General features: G+C 40.6%; 1 long non-coding RNA gene across 6 annotated transcripts in view; it reads right to left on the bottom strand.

Moving 5' to 3' along the window:
• LOC126637946 (uncharacterized) overlaps positions 1-16,780 on the bottom strand; it is a 49,042-nt gene extending 32,262 nt beyond the window's left edge. For 4 of the 6 annotated variants that reach the window (XR_007628476.1, XR_007628475.1, XR_007628473.1 and 1 more), the window contains exons 1-3: positions 16,652-16,780; positions 16,171-16,295; positions 3,912-4,033 (exon numbers count right to left, since the gene is read on the bottom strand). This is a non-coding gene — a long non-coding RNA (uncharacterized LOC126637946). Of the gene's footprint in view, positions 1-3,911; positions 4,037-11,250; positions 11,371-16,170; positions 16,296-16,651 lie in introns of all 6 variants that reach the window. The other 2 variants (XR_007628474.1, XR_007628472.1) reach the window with 2 other exon arrangements.
• Between the last annotated feature and the right edge of the window lie 790 nt (positions 16,781-17,570).

Here is a 17,570-nt window from a genome sequence, read left to right as displayed (position 1 = left end):
GAAAGATAGCCCTAAAGGAAAAAACATCAAAGCCCAGGAGCTGATTTCTTCAGAAGTGCAACTGAGATGGGAAGAAAAGCAAACTTGGGGACCTTCCCATCATCGCACACAATGATGTCATTAAGGTACATTAATCTCAAGAAAAATATATACAGGGAAACTAAAACGTGACCCTCGGTGGGGAAGGCAAGCAGAAAGGCTTGAAAATATTCAGAAGGCAGAAATAGAAGGCAACAAACATTTCAAGGGAAAGATAGTTGCCAGCAGGATTGATTTGAATACTCAAACTGGTGATTTATTTTTCATGCTTCTCATAAAAAGAAGAGAGCCTTTCTTTCCCCTCCTCTCCCCCTCGCTCTCCCGCTCGTTCCCAGGCAGGATGAGGCTCTCCATGCCCATTGAGCAATGGCTGCCCTTTCACAGACACCACAAATGAATGCAGGATGGTGGATAGACCAATTCAAACACTTTACCAGGAGTATATAAAAAAATGGGATAATCCACATTCTTTGCATTTGTAACAGAAGAAAGGGAAAAAGGACAATTTCATTAAAAGTCCAGCCTCTGTAAAGAGAATGTTAAATAGTTTCATACCCAAAACCCAAACTGCTTTGAATGCAAGTCCTGCTTTGCCCTTAACTGAAATGAATTCTCACAAATCCAGCTGTACATAAAGAAAGAAAATGAAAGACAAAATATTTACTCATGGACTCAATGGTCCCCTTTTTGAAAGGGAGGGGTTTAACTATTGATTTTTTAACAATATAAATTTAGCATATTTCACATGATCCATTACATTCCTTAGAACCATTAAGATGCAGTTTACATGATTTATTCAGAATAAGGTCCACTTTTAGCTATATTTAAGTCTCCTATTTGTTATTTAACATGTGTTTAATGTTTTCTGTCCCTGCTGTGCACAGCTGCAAGCTGCTATTTTTTGGCAATTTTTGTGACTGTGAAGTGATTTGTGTCTTTGAATCTCACCTTTCTATTCTATGGCCTGCTGTTTTGATTTTTTTCTAAACTTTAAGAAATAAGTTGCACTGTGTTATGACCTTTACATCACTTCATGGAAGTAAACAAGAAGCCTAAAAGTGCCATTAAAAAATCATGGCAGGTATCCTTATGGGGTAGCTACAAGGACACACATGTAATTGATTTAGCATTTTGTGACACTGTAATTCAAAGCAGTTTAAGGAAAACTCTCTAAAAATCCAGTAATGACATAGAAACTACTAATTGAGTGCTGGCAAAAACTTCACTCACCACTTACAGTCTAGGCATATAAATCCTCCATAGCAAGGAATCTTCCATATTGTACAACTTCTTTAAGATTTTTTCAGCTGCTCTCAATTAGAGAAAAATCTGACCAGAAAATAAGTTGTTATTGTTGTACAATATATTTAAAATATCCTACTTATTTTTTACAGTCATAAAGCAGATAGAGCATGATGTTGAAGTGCATCAGATAGATATAAATGATTGTGGGGAATTTTGTAGCAAAAGAACTGTCACGGCATAAGGACCCTGGTATTTCAATTGGTTTCCCAGGCACAAAACTTTTGAAAAGCAATAATAATGAATGATGGCAAAGCTTGACAGCTAGAGCAGTGTAATTGTCTTTTTTTTTCCTCTCTTTTTTTTTGTATTAGATGGGACTTTCCAAAACATGGCTATGAGCAATTGTGAAAGTTTGCTGAAATGCAATGAATTCATCTCCAGTCACAGTAATCCTGTGCCATGACTACGAACCCCCCAGCCTGTGCAGGACCCCCCATACCTGCACCCTGCCAGTGCCTGTGCCCTCCTCAGTGTGCCTATTGCACTTGGGGGTCCCAGACATGGTGCAGAACCTCACCCCAAGCCTGGCAGACAGGACCCCCTGCCCCTTTCCCCACGGAGCTGCTCAGGGTGGAAGCCCCAGGGCCAAATATCAGTGTGGGAATAAGAAGCACCCCAAAAAGACTTAAGTGCTTAATATTTATCTGTCCCAAACACCTTCAGACTCATGAGGGGTTCCTACAGACACACACACATAGTGCTGCCTATTCCACTTGTGGCTTTCCATGCAGAGGTCAGTGCACCTGCAGCCTCCCCACCATCCCTCGCCTCTTCATCCTCTCTTTTTCCTTTGGCCACCTCTTGATTTTGAGGAAATGAATCAGAATCTCTCTTGCAAATTAGAATCTGCGTATAATTCATGGGCAATGAATGTGCAATGTTCATATAATGATCTGAAAAGGCAGTTAGCAGTGCATAATGCATATGCTGGTACATATTCCCTTTTTATGTGGAGTAAAATGTGGGAATGCTTTGTGGTGTGCTGAAATCTCACAAATGTGTGCTGGTGAGTCACACTCTTATTTGGAAGGTTCATATTCCACGTCACCAGTAAACATAAGGAAAATGTACTGAAGGTATTTGTTGTTGCTCTTTGTGATATCTCTGGATAATTTCAGTGTCTATCAAACTGCTACTTTAATTGATAGGCGAGCATTTCCCCTTAACAATTTAAAGCAAATATAGTAGGTAAAAATTCCTGTATCAATTTGAATACATTTACCTGTAAGTGGCAAACTTAGTAACTTCATTTATCTGATTTTAATGAAAATGGAAAATGCACTGCTATATGACTTTAAAAAAAAAAAAGTAAAATATAAGTTATTACTGTTTGATATATGTTCCCCATCCTTTTATAGGATCTATAAGAGAAAGCCATGTTGAAACAGTTTAATGCAATGCCTTTAACTTATCTAAACCACATTCAACTGACTGCACTGGGAAAATTGAATCTTTTCCTCACAATCTTAGTGACATGAAAAATATATAATACGGTAAATGATTAATGCAGTTATAAACTATACCTGAGATAAGATTTAAGTATTCATATTTCTATCATGTTAATACAACACGATAAACCCATGAAGCAAACTTGACCATAGCATTTGTTATTCTGTCCAGTGTTCAATTATTCTTTGTCCAAATACAATTTAGGAGCTTGCTGGAATACATTCTCCGGGTACAAAGCATTATGTGCTACAGTGAGATAATCAAAGCAGTGGTCAGCAACTGTAGACCTTGATCCAGTACACACAGAGCTGCAGAATAAAAGGGAGCCCAGAACATAACCACATGCAGGCTTTTTTATTTTGGCTGTCCAGCATATGTCATTCACACATAAAAGCCTTATTTTTCCTCGATTCTCTAATATTTCACTCAAAGCTTCATGTTTTTAGGTAAAGCTAAGTTGATGTAATCACAGATGTGCTTAACAACTACCAAGGCAATTTCAAACCACATTGCTTTAATAACTAAGCTCTTCTAATTTCTGCAGCAAGGGTCAACATGGGAAACACTTGTATACAACTCTGAATGATACCAAGAGAAAAAATGAGCCCACACTGATCACTGTTTTGGTGCTTTGATGGGCATTTTATTACAAGGATCTCGTGCCTCCATGTAAATAATAACCAATTGTCCTGTAGACAGGCAGCATTCCTAGCAGGAGAGCACAAAGCTGAGAGACAGGGTGGGGAATCTGTGGATCTGGCCAGCAGCTCTGCAGTGGGTTACCTCAGCTTGCCCTTTTGCAAACCTAGTACAAAACTTCATTTTCAAAAGTGCAATTATACCCTTGAATGAAAGGTGAGATAATTTTGAAATTAGATCAGATCATAAATAAAGTGATGAAGGTATTTTACAATTTTAACACAGCTTTGTGCAAAGGGTTGGAGTAGATGATATCCAGAGGTCCCCCCAAATTATTCCATGATTTAATGACTGCAGCCCTTGGCAGCATTGGTTTTAAAGTGCCTGCAGCTCAGAGCCCTTGTGCCACAACTCCAGCCACTGACTCACCATCCCTGTGCATGGACATCCCAGATGTATCTCAAGCTGTGATGACCCACCTTAAACCACCATGGTAGGCTGGAGTGTCCTCAGGGCCAGCTGAGAATTCCTTTGAGCTCTCTGAAGAGTTGGTCGTTTCTGAGCTGGAATTGGTAGTAAAAGCTGAAGGTTCCTTTAAAAGCTGCTAAGAAAAAAACGCTGAAGATGAGCAGAATTTAACGATGAACTTTTTTTTTTTTTGTCAAAGCTTTCATTGAAAAATTAAATTGCCAGGAGTTTTACTGTTTTATTTGCCCCCCAACTCAGCTGTCAGCTGAAGAGCTTTTGATGAAAACGTATTTTTGAAATGAGTACAGAAGCCAGCTGGGACGGCCAGGCAAGGTCCTTTGCTAAGCTAATCTGTCACTGCTAAGGTTTGGATGGGGAAACATTCAGGATGATCTGAGGTTTGCCTAGCTTTCAGAATGGTAGGTAAGCTTAATAGTCATATTTTAAATAATACTGCTACACTACATCACATTGCAAATATGCCCTGTAATCAAAAGGAAAAAAAAATAAAACAAGGAGCTGACAGAACTAGAATAGAATATAATACACCTCTCTGGGTGGAGTTATTTTCCCAAAAGGAGACACAAGCTCTTTTTTAATTAAATAGGCCTTAAGAGCACAAAGAGCATCACAAATGATAAGCAGAAATTAAATACTTCCCATTACTTGTTTAAAATTTGAGTACACTGTAATAATTCTTTATTTCCATGACATTAATTTTATGGGTTCGTTCACTTTATATTTGATCAGAACTTCTGCATATAATAGTTATCAGCATTTCAAACAAAAAAACATACATGACTATAAATATACCAGGATACTTATTGTAATGATAGTAGTGGGATGTTTTTACTCAACAATTAAAAAAAATGACACAATTTTAGGGGAGGTTCAGGTTGGACATCAGGAAGAATTTCTTCATTGAAAAGGTGTTTAAAGATTGGAACAGGCTGCTCAGGGAGGTAGTGGAGTCACCATTCCTGGAGGAGTTCAGGAAACAACTGGAGGTGGCACTCAATGCTCTGGTCTGGTTGACAAGGTGGGGATCAGTCAAAGGTTGGACTAAATGATCTTGGAGGCCTTTTCCAACCTAAATGATTCTGTTATTCTAACTGGTCAGCCTCACCAGAGAGACACCACTGTTGCTCTGATGAAACACGGTGCCACATGCAGCTGTTTAATTAGGTATTGATATCAGCATTTGCTTCTATAGACACTGATACTAACTGCATTTGCATTTTTGTGTATGTATTTTTATGTATATATGTAAATCTGACCTGTAATAAATATTTAATTTCTATCACGTATTGCAAATTTACTTTTATGCCTGTTGCAAAACTTCTAGAAACACAAATGGCTTCTTTTCATGAGCAAGATATGTCAAGTGCATTCCTTTCTGTAACACATTTACATTTCTCAGGTTTTCTAGCTTGGTTTGTGCTACTCTTAGCAAGGCAAACTCTTGCACAGAGACTTAACATCCTCACAGCAATATTAGAACAATTTCAAAACATGCCTATGGTAATCCCATTACCACACAAGCTTCCAGTGACAAAATGATCTCAGTGTAAGTCTGCAGTGACCCTCTGGAAGGCAATACCATTCTAATGGGAGATTATACAGGTAAAATGAATTCAGCGAAAACACACATCAAGTTTAAATTTCAGTGTAGAGCCCTGATGAAATGATAAGATCGGGTTCACCTTTATGCTAAATTATGTTTATGTTAAATGTGAGGGAAGGATGTGAGGAGCTACACTCAAAAGACTTGTAGCAAAAGTGATGCAAAATACAAAGAGGTTCAAATAGGTCCAGAATGAAAGTCCAAACAGTTTTCAAGTCCAGGGGGTGCAATGATAAAACCAGAAGCTGCCCAGGTGGCCAGGGATGCACCAGCAATGGAGCCCAAAACTTCTGCTCTGCTACCCAGTTGTGTCACCTCCCACCTGTGGGCACCTTCCTCATCATCTGCAAATCCTAAGCCACTCTCAGCCTTCCACCAACCCATCCATGATTACTCTTTATCCTGCCTTCTCAAAAGGGCAGTGCAAAATCAGCATTGAATTCATTTATTTATTAACTAAAAGAGAGGAGAAGAATACACAAGCAGGTTCCAGAAATGGCTGTGTCCTCTCCATAAAACTCTTTGGCTCTCATCTCGCCCTTCACAAGCGGAGTAGACCCAAAGTTGGGACCCCATTTGGCCAAGGATGCAGTGATCCTTCCTCAGGGAAACAGAGAGGCTTCCCTACACCTGATTTACCACAGTTCTCACAGCCCCCCCCAGCACACAGTACGTCATCAGGGGCTCCAGGGCACTGCTGAGGTGAAAAGAGATTTTTGCTGGGTTGGTTTGCAATATAACCAGGTGAGGTCACACCCTGGTCAGCACCCCCAGAGAGCCACCTCAGCCTCTGCAGGCTCTTTGCCAGATGTGTAGGAAACACAAGTGCATGGAGCAATATTTTGGCCAGTGATGGGTGGAATCATTCTCAGCCAGCATTAAATATGTGAAGTCAGGTATGGAGCCGGTACTAGTCGCTAAGTTACATACTTTTTTATAATCAGTGGAGACTATAAATCCAATTCATTTGACCAATGCTAAGACTCTGTCTTAGCACAAACTGCCCTGTTTCACTCCACTGACTTTAAAGGGTAACTAGCTCAGACTTAATTGTCTAACTTTTAGACATCAAAGTCAAGGAAGATTAATATTATCTACCCAATATTCCATGGATGTCAAACTGAAATGAGCAAAAAATAAGGAGAGACTAGTCAAACTATTTCCCCTTTTGATAATTAGGAACTGCAAGATGTTTACTTACAGAATATGCCTTTCAGAAATAACTTCAGTAAATCTGTGAAGCTGTCAACTATTGCAGATGTTTTGTATCTACATCTGTAGGGATTTCATAACACTTATTAAAAACCTTCACACATGTAGCTTGGGAAAGCCCTTCTGAATGAAAAGATGGTTTCCAGGGATAGCCTGTTCTCCTCAAGCTTTTTGAATACTGTTGGGTTAGAAAGTATGATTTTTCTGCTTTGAACTTGAGCTGCCTATGTAATCTGAAGTAAACAGAAGGGAGAGTCCATCAATCTTAATGCTATAATTAAGAATTATCTGGCATCAGTGGTCATATCTGGGATGAACCACTGGAAGTCCCCCACAACCTGTCTTACAGGTAACAGCTGTCTGAAAGACTCCAGGAGAGTTCCCTGTTTGTCAGTTGATCCCTCTGAAGGAAGGATCAACTGGACATATTCGAGGAGAGTGGCCTGAGACCTGACAGATCCAAGTTTAAGAACAGGCCAAACAAAGTCCCAGTTCCTTACATCCCCATGATTTTCCCAGCCAACCAACACAGGGAAGTAAGAAAAAAATCAAGGAAAGCTTTTCTGTGTTACTGCTTTTACAAGTGTCTCAAAGTGATTGACAGCGTTCATATTCTCATTATGGCATCTGCAGATAATGAGGTACCGAGGCACAGGAATATCCACTGCTAGAGCATGCCAGGAATATTATCACTGACGTTTGAGCAAAAACATTGCAATTCCACACAATACCTCTACATCTTCGAAACGTCAAAACACAGCCAGATGCTGGAGCCATGGCTGCTGAAATCACATGGGTTAGCTGGTGTATCTTGAAAGAATTATTATAGATGTAAGGTATCCATTAAGCCAGTCAGGACTGTGGGTTTTAATTCTGCAGATAAGAGTAGGCTCCTCCCAGAATCTGAAGACTCTCTCCATTCCTCCTTTGGATATCTTTGTAATTTTCTATAAACAAGGTTCAAAAACTGTCTCAAGTGTTGTCAGAAAGACTTTTCTGAGTCGAGGAAGGAGCTTTATGTTTCTAAGCTAAATGGCAGCTAAAACAACTCACTCGAGGGAAGGCTGCAGATAACATTCAGTCTCAGACAGCTGAGATGGTCCTGAAACTGATAGCTTAGGGCTAGCTCTGCCACCAACCTACCAGAGTGTGACCTTTGGCGTGTTACTTTGCCACAGCAGTCCTCTGCTGGCACTGGTACACATCACCTGGTCAGCTGCCAGCCTCTGAGCCAAGTGTCTTTCACCCTGAGTTGAAGATGGAAGGGAAGGACAGGCAGACAGAATAACCACACACAAGTGCACATGCCCATGACTGACCTGCAGGACTTGTCTACAGCTTCAGTTTCTAAACACAGTAAGGTGCAGAACAACTTTTGAAATCTGGAAATTAGGTACAGAAGCTCCCTTTAGAATTCTGTTCCTGGAAGGTGTGGAGGTCACATCTAGGAAATACAGTGCTGCCAGCATCAACAGGGTTGCTCCAGCTGTGCTGGGCAGAGCACAGGGCACCGAGTGAGCAAGCAGCTCCTCCCTGCCTCAGGGAAAATGCTCTGAATGCATAACAGAGCAATGCTGGAACTGTTCCTGTCCTCCCTCTCTCAGCAGCTGATTGTAGAGGTGGAGAGGGAACTGCCAACACCTACTGCTCCCTCACCCTTGAGACGTGTGAGATGCCGAAGCTGGGACATCTCCCAACTGCACCTTCCCCATTGTCACTGAGTGTTTTTATTGCCTTAGCAGGATCCCCACGACTCTTTCTTGTCTCTGAACACAGGTCTGGCATGTCTTTGGATGTTACAGCTGCCTTTTTACCCTACCATGCCTCTGCTGTTTGACCCTTGTCCTAGCTAAAAGCACAAAACATGTTAGGTGCAAACTAATATTCTCAGTCCTGCTACTGCAATAGCCAGTGATCCACAACAGCCCTGTAGTCGTGCAGCCGGTGTGGGGACGTGTGTGAGCAAACACAGGGAGATTTGCAGAAGGCCTTCATTCAAAACTAGACAGCTCTGCACAGGGTCAATATACAGCATTCTTTCTTCTAAAGAAATTGTTTCTCCAGATGGATATCAAAACCTCAGTCAAATGTTCTGTAGAGATGAAGTGCTTAGAAAAAATCACTGTGGCTAAAGAGAAGTTAGTAAAAGAGCTGAGGCTGCTTCTGTTCCTTTACGTCACCCACAAGCTAAACTGCAGCAGGTGTACTGAAATGAAAACATACACTACTACATTCATTGGATTAGGGTTTGCACTCATTTAAAAGGCTTCTTTCAAAAAAGTCCATATTAAAAACACTAAACCTTTCCTGGATAACAATCCAAAAGAATCTCACAGCAATAGGTTATTAAATCCTCATAATATTGCATGCCAATATTTCTAAGTTATTTTTGTGCCAAAAATCTGAAAAAAAAAAAAAAATCACAGAGTGTCTTAAATGAAAGCTACAGAAGGGTTTATAATGTTTAGGAAAACAAAGCAATGTGCTCTGGCAGGTCAAACAACATCCTAAGATGTAATATTTTGCTAAATACTAAATAAACCTTTTTTAATTATGACAAGAAGAAGGTCTGATGTTGAAATGTGAGAAGTTTCCGTTCACTGTGTTGTTCCACCTCAGCCTCCAAGAGTGACTTTGGTCATACCATTGACCCTCTGTTTCCCATCTGCAAACTGGAAAGGTGACTCCCTTCACTCTCTCCTGGCCCAGCTGCTCTAATGAGGCAGCAGCTCTGCTCCTGCTCAAAGCACAGATGTTGGTGAGGTCTCCATGTCTGGCTGTAACACAGGCAATAACTGATAAAATGAGGGAGTCCTTTTTTTCCGAATTACAGGAGAATTCAGTAAAAAAAAGAGAAAAAAAATACCAGAAGCCTTAATCAAGTAAATTTCTAGCACCAACCTGAAAACATACTATACTTCTGTTAGAACTTGTCTACCTTATGAAAATAATAAATCCTACATTTTGATGAGGGCTTTCTTTTTTCTTCTCCATGTGCTCAGAGATTTCCTATGCTTTGCCAACAAGCGCCACACTAAACGTTGAGCCCTTTCTTCAGGCTGTAGCTAAGAGGGAATAAAAATAATGATGTCTCCTAATGACAGCTGTCGAAGGGATTTGTGGGAATGAAAAAGCTTTCTGGAAAACCCGGTGTACAAAATGCTTGACCCAGTTGTCATTACTTCTGCCTGGCCCAGCCACTGCCTCCTGCACCAGGAGCCCAAGCTCCTGCGCTGGCTGAGGCGAAGGCAGTGTGGGACAGGCAGTGAGAGAGAGCAGGGCAGCTGCAAACGAAAATCACCCTGGGGAGGGTTACAACTAGATAAAGTTTTCAACAATAAGATTCCAGAGACTGCTGACTGGAGAAAAGCTCAATATTTTAGTCTCAGTACAAATTTGCTTCAATCTTATACAACTCCCATGCAGCAGCATCCACAGCTGCATGCTGTAAACAACAAACAAATCTATTTCCATCAGCCCTGCTGATGCTATGAGAAAAGTGCCTGAGCATAAGACATGCACAGATGTAGAGTCTCACCTGAGCCTAGTGCTGCCCTCCATTTGGCCCCTCTAACTTAATATCGTTGTTACAAAGCTATTGGTCTCCTGGTAGCGAGCTGGCTCAATGCAGAGCCTCTTCTTCCAGCTAATCTGACAACTCCGATCCAAGAAGCATCAAGGGCCCAATTAAGAAGACACATCTTATCAAGGAGCTTATTTTGCATAACAGAATACAAATGACGAATAAAAATTTAATGTTTAATAACTTAGTACAAAGAGGGCTGTTGATATAGAATGCCTGGAATTTTTATGGCGGCTGTCAGACTTGTGATAAAACTGTTATATAGGAACACTTGGCAAAAAACAGCGTAGAATTTTTCAGTAATGGTGTGTGCATGATATTGCATTAATTCTTGATAGGAAAGTAACTGTAAGCCTGGGAATCAGCCAGTTTCAGTTTCACTGTAAGATGATTTTTTTTCTTTTGAAGGACATCTAAATACATTTTAATGAAGAGTTAGCTGAAAGGATAGTCAGTACTTCATAAATGCATTTGTGTGTTTGCTGAAGTCCAGAAATTATAGGCAAATCACCATAATCCCTCTGGGTTCAGCATAACTTTGTCAGATTCAGTGATGTGGCTGCAGTTTGCAGTACCCATCACTAATGGATGGAAGGCAGTAAGCTTAAAGAGGAAGGAGAGGTTATCTGTAAGGCTTTGCCCTTGCTGAATAGGGGCATTTCTTCGATTTACTTGCACCGTATGGAAGAGTTGAACACTGATGTAGCTCTTTTCTGACTTTGAAGATCATAATCTGGAGGAAAGGTTGACTTGCCTTTGTTTCTACAACTGCAATTTATGCATTAGAAGCCCTTCATGCTAATGAAAAAAAAAAATTGTACTTTATGTTCCGATACAAAAATCACTTCTTCAAACAGCAGGTATGTGTTGTATTATCAAAGAATTACTGCAGCCTCTGTAATACCAGTTCTGTAAATACATCAATACTAACCCAGAAAAGAAAAGGATGTTCAGAGTTTCTTTTAACCATTTTCAGAAAACTGATGCTCTTGCACAGGTTTGAAATATTTGCATCATATTCTGATGAATTTGCAGTACACCTTAAGCCTTTCTGAAAAAAAAAAATGAAAGAATTCTGAATATCTTAGTGCAGCAATTAAGTCATCTTTACCAGTACACTTAAAATAAAGTGTCCATTAAATAATGCTAAACTAATGCTGAATTAGAGTGGAACTCTTCCAGAAGTCCGTATCACATCTATATGAACTTTAAATGAATTTCTTATTCATTCGATTCTATTGTATTAGTGTTATTGCAATGAATACGAAATGAATTCCTAATGATTGGATACTTAAAATAAAGTGTTATCCCTTTACAATAGTCATCAAACTTTAAGGACAAATTGAGATTTAAAAAAAATTATGTACTGATGGGAAAAAAAGGTTGAACTGTATAGTTCATAATATTGAAAGGTATAATTTATCTGATGATGCTAAAACTCAGATGCAGTCTTATATTAGAATTAATACTACAGGAGTGGACCCTTATACAGAGGATTTGTTGCAGAAATAAAATCTATCAGTAACAGTTTCATTGTTCCATCATTACGAACTCACTTGGTATTCACTGTAATAGCACTGATCGTAATGAATTTGTTTGATATTCATGTGGCTCTCACATGCATTAACATAGGCTTTCTGTTGTAATTCAACATCCAACAAGCATTAGTTAATGCAGAGTTTGGATTAGGCATTGGCCAGTATTCTGCAACTGGAGTTTCCTTTCAGTTTATAAGCAGTTAAAGGATATTTTTATCTGTCTAATTCCTGGGTCTCTCTCTCTCTTTTTTTTTTTTTTTCCTGATACATTATTTTTAATCTGGAAAGCCGCCTGAAAGATCCCACACTGCTTTTCCACATGAACATAGGTGTGTGCCATCTTCTATCTCAGGCAACAAGCCAGAGAGCCAGAATTTTATCACCCAGGCACATTACCTCATTATCCCCTTGGCAATAGTGGCTTTGGCACAGCCTGGAGCTGGCAAGGTACTGAGGGAGCAAGAAATCCTGACTCCTACTATTAAATGGATTTTTTTTTTTTTTTTTTTTGTGCTTTAGGTTCAGAAATGTCAATACTTCCTTAGTATTGGATAATATTTATTTGGCCAAATGAACTCCTGCCCTTGCAGTATCTTCCTCAGAGAAAAACAACTCTGTGGCAAAAAGCAGGGCAAATCTTTGGAAAGTTTTCATAAAGGAGGGAACTCCGCCAGGTTTTCAGCAGGTTTGACTCACTGGAAATTTTTTGGGCATTCCTCAGGCAGATCTTGGCTAATGCAGGCTCTGGTGTGATTCAGCCCCAGCCAGGGTGTTAGACTCTGTTTCCCCATTGTGCCTCATGGTAATTATTCCTATTATATCTTCAAGAGATTATAGATGAGCGATAGATGAACTGCAATGACTATTAACAAGAATTATAGCAATCTTTATGCATAAGTGTTCAAAACACCAGGGGCCACACGCTCAGGTAATACACATGGATTTAGATCATGTAATCAATTCGATTGCAGTAATTGGTAACATGAAATTACAGAGTCAGGTGACCTGCTGCTGCTATCAGCACCGCTGCTGCAACCCAAAGTGCTTTCAAAATACTGTCCCCATTTTGTTTCAGGATCTCACAAAGGAGGCTTTCCCTTGGTTTTCTTGATTGCTTACACAACAAATCTCTTCCTCCCACACAACCTCACTTTTTCCCACCCTTCTCCTCACAACAGCCTCCAACTAAAAGGCTGGATCTCAGCCCTCCTTGGCACACGGGGCTCCTTTTCCTCTCCTTGGGGCTTTGGGGGTGTTTGGAGACTGGGAATGCTCCAGATAGACCCACTGGCTCCCAGAAACCCGACAGGAGAATGGAATACACTTCTCAAAAATATCCTGTAAGGCTGACCTTGGGAATCAGGGAAGGTCATGTCCCCACCTGCTCTCCTTTAGAAGCAGGGGTGGATCTGCAGCAGGCTCCTTGCCCCACTCTTGTTTTTGGCAGGGCATCAGCAAAGCCCGCTGCTGTCCAACCCAGAGGTGGAGCAGATGTTTGGGATGGCTGTGCCAGATGCCCAAAGTGGGCAGGCTCAGTAGAACTGAAAGTGGGAGTGCAATTAGGAAAATGAGTGCACGAAGTACAGCAAGGGGTGGGTTTGGGGGCTCAGTGCCTGGCAGCAGGGCACGGCCCGCTCTGGCCGTGCGAGGGTGGAGGCACAGGAGGAGAAGCAGCCCTTCACCAGGTGGGAAAGACCAGAAAATAAGGAAGGGCTGCCCTGAGGGAGTTGTTGGAGGAGGTCTCCAGCCTCGTTATTTCAGAAGCAGAGCCCCAACGATGGACTGCTCTGACCAGTAATGGCTGTGAGGGGACCTCTGTCCCTGCTATTTAGCTTCCTTTTTGACTTGCAGACGGGGCAGAATTTGTCAGAGCTCTTGGAGGCCCTGATAGATGTAAACTCTGTTTAATTAATTTGATTTATGATATAATTGCACCACTGTGCTTGAGGGTTTAAGGGAATTCCATTTCCAATGTATCTTCCTAAAAGGGATTTCAGGTAAAACTTTGTCAGGGGAGGCAGTGCTGCCCTGGCCAGTGCAAGAGATGTGTCTGCAAACGATACACCACCCTGCAAACCACCCATCTAGCTGCAGACTCATTCACTGTTTGAGCAAATGTATTTAGGTGCATAAATGTATTTAGGTGCATTTTCCTTTTCAGCCTACAAATGTTGTTTTACACAGACAAATTTGAGGCTCAGCTGCACGAGAAAATGCACATGTTTGGGGTATTTTTTGTACCAAGGATGTGTTTAGGAAAGAGAGCTGTCTCACAGGACTATGGAAAACATGTATTTTTCTATTCTTTCTTTTTATTTGCCTCACTGAAAAATTATCTTGTTTAGTTCTTTCTTAGCTAAGACTAAGGGACATGACTTTTTCCCTGAGCTCCTAAAGAAAACATTTTCTGGCTTTTTAATATAAAATATGCTTATAAATAGCTGATATATGTGAATTAATGCCTTGTGGTATAGAAACACAGAGAAAGGTTGTAAGTAACGAGCTCCTTTGTACAATGTTTCATGACCAAGCACAAAGTTTGGCTGCATTTAATGGAAAAAATGGTGGGGAGTGTTCCCTGGCCACTGCAGGATACCTGTGATAATGTACTTGCATCACTTCACAGTTAAACTAAAGCAAACGTATGTCATTGCAGCGTGTGCCGTAACACCTGGGCACAATAGAATGAATTCATGGACTGTGCACCCATAAATCTTCATTTCCTAGTTTTGTGGGTTTGTCAGGCCTTTAAAGTTATTTAACACGCTTTTTGCAATGATAGATAGGTACTGAGAGTGTTATAAATACTAACTTGTGTCTGAAAGTTAGGCTGTGAAGCTATCACCCAGGCTTATGGTGGCTGTGATTTTATATCCAGCTAACAAGTCACTGTCACGGGTTGGGACATCATCTGGAGTCTGTGAATGTGTAAGAACCAACAGTTACTGTTAGATGCTGTTGGATTCATATATACAACATTTCTTTTAGGGGAAAAAAAAAGGCAGAAAAAGAGTGTTCCTTGCTTTAGTTTTAAAAAATAAAGACCATAGACCTTACTGGTGTCTGGCCTATCAGGAGTTTGTAATGAAAATGAATGATCATTTTTTTCTTTAAAAGTGTCTCAAGCTAAATGATACTGACGCTTTCAATTTTTAACATCATAATCAATAAAGGCTGCTTATGCACACTTTGCAAAACCATCAGTTTAGAAGTTTGAAAAAAAAAAATCTGCATATGGCTGCAGCTTGCTGACTGCAAAGCTCTAGCACTAAATCTTCTGAGTTAAAGTTTTACTGGTGTGTTATGAGTAAAAATGCCTTGTCAGCCATCTGCCAGTTTTTCTCCTAACATCCATATTTTCAACCCTTGCTAAACATTGGGAGCATTTGGCCACAAGAGGCCAGCTCTACAATTAAACAGCCGAGTTCTGCAGCAGAAGCAAGGGCATGTCAAAATAGAACTGTCTGTTATTAATTTTAAAAGTCCATAAAGGAAAGCTATGACCCTGTCAGGGTGATGGACTGGTAGTTAAATGTATTATAAACTGTTAACTCTCAGAGACACAAAAGAAAAGGAAAAGAAAAACAATGCAGCAGTGTCAAAAGCTTCAATAAATGCTAATCATGGCAGATTAATCAGCCTCTAATTCCACTGATCCAAAAAGGTTAGAGTGTCAATTGTGTAAAATTAGCTCTTTCTCATGTGTCCCTTTGCATTTGGAGAATCTGTCTGTTCATTTGCATCTTTTGCCAATGTTTACGAAGAATTCAGTTCATTAGCTCTTAAACATAAAATCAGACACTGGAAGGGGGATTCATTGCCTTTTTCTGCTTAAAGTAGTACTTAAAGCAAATAGCATTGCTACAGTGTACATTTATAGATTCTATCAAGCAGCATTAATTACTGTATATCTCATATCCAGAAACCTTCTTTTCATAGGAAAGGTTTCATGTGAAGTGTTCTATTTAGTCTTTTAAGGAGGGCTTTTTTGATGGCTTAAGATAAAATGTTTAATCATAAGCTTGAAATGAGACAAACGGCAAACTGGAGCTGCTAGACCTTAGTAAAGTACATGCTACAAAGGGCTCCCAGAAGTGTGTGCACTATCTGCTTGGGGAAATACCTGCTTTAACCTGCGTTTGAAAATCCTGCAGCTTGCCAAAGAGAATGGCAGTTCAAATGAACGACTGTGCAGAACACAGGAAAGCCTGAGGAAGGATTGCCTAATGGCAAATAAAGCAGGAGATGAGAAGATGTATTAGCTGGTGCTGTTTGAAGTGCTCTAACTGAACTCGGGACCAGACAGGACTCACCTGCTTTCCTTACAGAGCCAGCGTCCAGACAGGATTCATTCATCACCTGGTGCTGTTTGACTGCTGGGCTGAGTTTGGAGGACTCACACTGCCGTGACTCAGGTTACTTGGGGAGTGCCTCAGAGCTGAGAAGGGCAAGAATAAATATACATGAAACCTTTACCAGCCATGGCTTCCACTGATAGGGAAATGTGTATGGTCAGCTGAGGGGAACCTCAAAAGAATAAATCTATACATGTGGAACACATCTATACATGTGGAATGTATGTATAGATGTGCTCTCCTAATGTTTGGTTTGCCTGCACTGCCTCCATTGGGATGAAATTCATTCCTGATTTCTCATTCCCCTGCAGAAAAAAAATTATATTTCTTATCCACACCAATTCTGTTAAATCATGTGATTTAACAGAAATCTAGGAATTTCCCACCCCTTTGCTTCCCTGGATTCACACTCACATTCAGTTCTCTGCCAGAACCCTACCTAAAATCCATTTTCCCAGACATAGGAGTGTGGAGGAGAATCTATTCATCTCCCAGCTGTCCACCTTTTTGGGCTGGCCTCCCTGGGTGGGTCAGGGCTTCATTCTCAAGAAAGGTCTCCATGTCACCTATACAAAGAAGAGAAGAAGCAAAAGAAGCTACTTCTACCACCTGCCCACAGGAAAGGGTCCCTGACTGCAAAATCCCACAGCAACTGTGGATCAACACCAATCTGCATTGCCTTTGGCTTGGCCCTCACTGACATAAACACATAGCAGTGTAAGCATTTATTACTGAAAAGTTTCAACACTAAACAGTCCTTCAACAGATGGGAGAAGAGGATGAGAACAAACAGGAGTCACATGTTTGCACTGTTTCTCCATGAACTACTGAGTGGAGCTGAGCTGCCCAGGATGGGGCACGTGGCACGTGGAGCACCTCTCATGCCTTGAAGAGCACTGCTTTGTTAACCTCTCAAAAAGCTTGGCAGGGCTTTCAGGGCTCAGCCCATTCTCTGGATTGTGGCAAGTCTTGGGGCACTAAATTCTGTAGAGAAATAGGGTAAAATACCTGTATAAAGGATCACATCAACATGGGCAGGCTTCCATTAAATACCCCCGTTTGTTTAAGGATAATTTGGATGTCTGTATGCCATGCATCAGTACACTATTTAAGTGTGGGTGTTGGTCCAAGGCTCTTTACTGGGGATTCATATGTTTGCTTCCTGTTGGTTCCAAGTTAAAATCCCACATATTTTCAAGAAACTCTGTTGATTTGAGGTAAGTTTTATTTTTGGACACACTCAGTCCAGAAAATTAAAACTTAGTGAGAAAGACCTTTTCTGGAAGAGAAAATATAGTTAGATATGTTCCCTAAAAGAAGAAAAACACTGCATGGCTCTAATTTTAAAAAAAAAAATG

Source organism: Myiozetetes cayanensis, unplaced genomic scaffold (genome assembly GCF_022539395.1).
Source record: "Myiozetetes cayanensis isolate MyiCay16 unplaced genomic scaffold, myiCay2020 scf16, whole genome shotgun sequence".
Taxonomy (NCBI): domain Eukaryota; kingdom Metazoa; phylum Chordata; class Aves; order Passeriformes; family Tyrannidae; genus Myiozetetes; species Myiozetetes cayanensis.
The sequence above is the reverse complement of the archived record's forward strand: the minus strand, read 5'-3'. Positions and strand labels throughout refer to the sequence as shown.